The following is a 6,000-nucleotide window of genomic DNA, read 5'->3' as shown; positions in this document are numbered from 1 at the left end:
ATCTCAGGGTTGTTTTGATTGGCATTTCCCTGATAACTAAGGATGTTGAACATTTTTTCCAGGTGTTTCTCAGCCCTTCGGTATTCCTCAGTTGAGAATTCTTTGTTTAGCTCTGTACCCCATTTTTTTAATAGGGTTATTTGGTTTTCTGGAGTCTAACTTCTTGAGTTCTTTGTATATATTAGGATATTAGCCCCCTATTGGATGTAGGATTGGTAAAGGTCTTTTCCCAATCTGTTGGTGGCCTTTTTGTCTCATTGACAGTGTCCTTTGCCTTACAGAAGCTTCATTACTGATGGTCTTACCTGGAACTCTCCCTTGGAATTGTAGCCTCTGTATTTCCTACAGGTCTCTGTACTCCTGGTTAGTATCAAGGCCCTCTGCTAACTCATCTATGCATAAATTTATCCTCCATACACTACCACCTGGTCAACCATCTAAGGTAGAATAATTTATGTGTCACTTTGTTGCTGTATCCAGAACTTTGAACGCTGCTGACATATAGCAGGTGCTAGATAAATCTTTTGAATGAATAGAATGGAAAAAATAGTTAAAGAAACTTCATTGAGACAAATATGTATACAAAGAAAGCCAAGACTTGACTTATATAAGCGTATGATGCAGGTCTTTCATTGTCTGTATCTGCCTGACTGATTTTCCCACTGTCTTGAACATTTGCTTATAGCATCTCTGACATATATAACACTCCCAGGGTCAAGAAAACCTACAATCCTAATAGAAGAGAGACATGACACCATGATAGGTCTGGGAGTGAGAAGTTGATGACCACAAGGCTCAAACAAGGTAGGTAGCCATTCCATTCTGGCTGCCCCACCCAGGTCAGGTATGAGGACCAGAGATCCAGTTGGGCCATTAAGTCCATAACTTGCTCATTTGAATCCCCACCCTAATGCTGTGGCAGGCCATTCCTCAGACTCATCCTGAGGTCTCCTGGAACCTGACAATCCTCTTTTTGATGTCTCTTTGAAGATACACTTTGGATATGGTTGATAGGCTCTCTGCTAGCCAGGATTCCAGCAGCCACACACCCTGGCTGACATTTGTCACTTTTTAAATGGTTTAGATTTTAATTCCTTCTAGGCTATTATCCTCTCTTGCTCCAGTACAGTCTCAGGAGGAGAATACCTTCAAGCCTGTTCTCACTAGGAGACCCTAGGAGCCCCAGTTCCTTCCTCATCTGTAGAAAGTAGGTCCCTGAGCTGACAATACCCAAGGCGGGGCTTCTTCAGGGTCTTTGAGAGTTCAATGGGTGAGGGGAGGCAGTACCATTCAAACCAACTCTTCCTGCTGAGAGACCACTGAAATTCTTACTTTCTAACTCTTCAGTTCCTGCTTCATGCTGTTTTCCAGCCTGGTCCTTAAGCATCTTCCTGATTCCTAGAATTCCTACCCTTTTGTACCTGAGTTCCTTATTGGTGTTATCTGTTATAACCCCCAATCCTAACTGATACACATTGTGACCACAGTTAAGAAACCCAGGCTTTTGACTTCAGGCTCTGCTAGGGAAGGTGACTAAGTGAATGTGAAGGAAAAATAGAAGGGAAGGGTGGAGAGAAACACCTTCTTGGTCTTTTTCTAGAAGAATTTGCCTTAGTTCTCTGATAACCTTACGTATCACTGGAGGCTTAAAAAAACCTCTCTGCAGGGTCTCTGTAGGTCTGAAGTCTGAGAATGGCGCGCATACCTGACTTCTCTGCTGGGTTCTCACCAGGCTGAAGTCCTGGTGTCATTTGAGTCTGCCATCTTATCTATGGCTCAAGGTCTCTGCCAGATTGTCCTTAGAGCTGTGGGTCTGAGGTCCCCTTTCCTGGATACTTGCTGGAGAAGGACCTCCCTCAGCCCCTGAAGGCTTTCCTCAGGGACCATCCCATTTATCCTCCCCAAACAGACCCTCATGATGGCAATTTTGTTCTCATTCCAAGACACTGTCTTCTGCTGCTTTGAATATCTCTGACGTCCAGGCTCTCTTTCCAAGGATCGGTCTTTCAGTCAGGGTGACCCACTACCAAGAATAGGTTTTGTGGGGCACCCATAACAAGAGAGTTGGAATCTGGAGGGGCTGCTAGGAATTCCATTTTCCACCACCACATTCCTGTTATTAGGCCCTTGGAATTTTTATCTAGATGCTACTGCACCAATAAGGGCAGCTGGTTATGGCTCCTAACATCTATGGATAGAGCCTCTCACTGTACTTGCTAGGAAAAAAAAAAAATGTATTGATGCCAGTGTGAGGCTTATCTCCTTTTCTAGAATAGTTGATACCAGTAGGGGTATCAATAGTTGATACCAGGAAGGGTTAGTTCTGCTGCCAAGTTCCTGTTCCCCAATTGGTTCTTGATTGGTCAATAAAGATGCCAGGTTCCAATTGCTGGGCAGAAGGAAAAAGGTGGGATTTCCTAGTCCCCAAAGGCAGGCTAAGAGACACGTGGGAAGAATAAAAGCTTCACCATGCTTGGAGGAAGAAGGGGCCATCAGCCATGTGTGATCTCCGGTGGAGTGTCCATCGGCCACCTCCCTGACTGGGCCTGGGGTAGCAGGCAGAATATTATTATCATAATAAAGTTAAGGGCAGATTTAGGGAGCTGAGCAAGGAGAAAGTAACTGAGCAACTAAAGTTGAGGGCAGGGCAGATTTAGGGTGCTGATCAGGGAGTGAAAAGAAGGGCATGAGATAGCTGAGGAAGGCTTAGAAGAGCCCAGCAACTCAGTCAACAAGGCAGGTTGAAATTGAGCTCTCTCTCTCTCTCTCTCTCTCTCTCTCTCTCTCTCTCTCTCTCTCACTCTCTCTCTCTCTCTCTCTCTCTCTCTCTCTCTCTCTCTCTCTCTCTCTCTCTCTCTCTGTTTCATCCACAAATCCAATATTTCTCTGGGCAGGGGCTAGTAGTGAGGTCTGCCTGGAGCTTAAAGCAGGGTAGCAAAAACTGCAACTAGAAGTAATTGTTGTTGCTTTTTTCCTCTTCCTTTTGAAGGCATATTTTGCATTTCAAATGGGCAAGTGGTGCAGCTTTATAAAGTCTCCTCCCAGGGCTAGAGAGAGGGCTCCATGTTTAAGAATTCCTGCTGCTCTTTTAGAGGACCCAGGATGAATTCCCAGCACCCACACCTTACAAACACCTGCAACTCCAGCTCCAGGGGAATCCGAAGGCCTCTTCTGATCTCTTGAGGGTACCCACACATGCACACAGATATATACATATACATATATGTTAAAGAAAGCAGACGTCTCCTCCTCTTTAGAGGAGTCACACAGCAATTGTATCTAGTCTAAAGGAATGTACTTTGGTCCTGGGGACCCGAGGCAACACTATTTCTGCTTTCTACCTTGAGGGAAAGATGACCCTTCTCCATTGCCATTTGGCAAAAACTAAGCAATGAGGTTGTTAACACAACAGTGTCATAGGATCCATGACACCTGCTTTGAAAATAACTTCCCCTGCTTTGTTTCCCTTTATTTTCAGTGAGTACTCCAGCATTGTTGTGGCTGCATTAATCTAGCAGCAGGGAACCATTATCCTATGACAACACTCTCTCCCATTAACATTATCTTTTAATTTTAAGATTGTTTAGATGACTGCTAGAAGCTACTAAATTAAGACAAAATGAAGAAAGCATTATTTTCTTCCCGCCAAGTATTCAGTCAAATAATCCGCCTCTGGTCCCGACTGCTCTGCCAACGTGACGCCATTATTTTTATTTCAGATCTCAAAATATTATTTGGGCGTAAGTTGAAATTTCCAGATATGTAGACATGTTTTAAATGTCATCTAGGAAAATAACCGTTAAGTTGAAATTATTATTTATATTGCTTGCCTTATTCCATAGTATATATTAAGAGTTGGAAACACTGTTATTTTTCTAGGAGGCAATTGTTGTAGTCAATCAGACGATAATGAAATCACAATGATGAAAACTCAGTAAAGGAATAAAGGAAACATTTGTCTAGTGGAGTTTACGCTGGGAAATAATTGAATTTGGAGAATGTAGCAAAAATGAGACAGGAGGAAAACAAACAGGAAAATAAAATAGAATTGTGGTCATGGGCGAGTATTATCTAATATTGTGACAAACTTTAAAGTGACAGTAATCACACTGAACAGTGTCTGTGAATTTTACACCCATATATCACAAGATTTTTCAAATAATAACCAACTTAGCTAATATTCATTAGATCTAAAGAGTCTCTTTTATCCCACGGGCTGAGTCTGATACTTGCAGAGGTGCAAGTGTCTTTACATGTGTGTTTTGTTCTCCTGCCTCTGGGTTCTGCAAAGAAGAGGCCAAGACAAGTGCAAATGAGGAATGCATTTACGTAGTTATGAGAGCCATGAGTTTACACATTCAGAAGTCGAGAGCTGCAGTCCCCAGTTCCCGAGAGTAAACCAAACACACGAACATTCATAGAGTTACTGTGTTAATAGAATCTCTCTGGAGGCGGGGGAGGAAATTCTTAAGTTGTGAATTCCCCCATATTGTTAATGTACTTCAAGTAGGCTATCAATATGTGTCCTATTTACTGATAGGCCCAAAATAGGTGGAGGAAAATCAATCAAAACCCCCGTCCATAAATTATCGTGACTTCTAGAAATTATCAAAACTTCACTGGAGTGTCATGTGCAGTCTGCCCAGCAGTGAGTTATAGTCAATAATTCACCCCCTGACTGGACTGATAACAGGCAGATACTCTAATAATGTGTAGGATTTACTACCGGACACCAGCAGTAAGTAGGAATTCCAGTGCAGTGGGAACTGTTATCTCAGCGGAGAAAAAGCAATAAAAATGGGGGTGAGCCATCTGGGTGCGATGTTGGGATGTTTAAACCCTATGATTTGAACAAACATATCTTCAAGGTAGTGTTGTTTAAGTTTACGTTTTCTTAAGCGAACTGTTTCCATGGTATTGTTCTATAATGACTCTGCCTGGCCTTATTGTCAGGAAACACAGCAGATGGCTCTGTAGAAATGCAGAAAATAAAGTCAATTTCACTCTTTGGTTCTTCCCCTAAGTTCGAGAATGGCTTCACTTGAATATTTCATTCTAAAGAAATTTTCTTGTTTTTTTTTTTTTTTTAAATCACCTTAGACTAAAAGTCTCAAATATATTTCCAGTGACTTCTTATCATACAGAGAGATCAACAAATTTGCTTTCTGTGTCAGAATGTTTTGAAGCTGGAGAAGGAGTGGTGATTCATCAAAAACAATTTTATTATGAAATTTGATTTATGTTGAGAAATATAAGTGATGACGTTATAATGTGTGCCTCTGCATGGAGGGAACACATTTTAGCCAATTGAGTTATCCAATTTTATTATTTTAAAAAATCCATATCTGGTTGTTCTTTTTTATTCGAAAAAATTTATAGTGCTATATAGAGTAGAAATGTGTGTTTTTCAAGTCCACAGACAGCTATGGATTGTACTCCCCTAATTCCAACAGAGTCATTCATTACCATGAATAAATATTCTCATGTTTTCATCAGTTTCTTTGGTGAGCAAATAGAAACTAGTATTATATTTAAAATTATATTTAAAATGACACATTTCATTATAAAACTACAGAGTAAAAAAAACTTAATTACATCAAGACTATAATTAAAAATGACACAGAAGTTGCGGTTTAGATTGCTCGAGATTTCTGAATTATTAGCCTTTCTTTTACCAAGAACAGAGATTGCAAAAGGTAAAATGAATTATGTTGTATGTTTTTAATTCCTTTTTCAATAAGTAGCCATTTCCTTTGTCTTGGGGAGGTGGTAATTGATTTTAAATAGGATCACTGTTTTTGTACAGAATGTATAATTTTAATATACTCATTAGTAGCTACTCAGGTACATACACATTGCCTCATGTATATACTGTTTTTTTTGTACCTATTATTAATTAAACAATATAAATAATTCTATGGTTGGGGTCACCACAACATGGGGGCTTTAGGAAGGTTGAGGACCACTGCTTCAGAAGGTCTGAAGGAGCACACAGTAGAC

The sequence above is a fragment of the Mus pahari genome, chromosome 4, assembly GCF_900095145.1.
Source record: "Mus pahari chromosome 4, PAHARI_EIJ_v1.1, whole genome shotgun sequence".
NCBI lineage: Eukaryota > Metazoa > Chordata > Mammalia > Rodentia > Muridae > Mus > Mus pahari.
Note: the sequence above shows the minus strand (reverse complement) of the source record.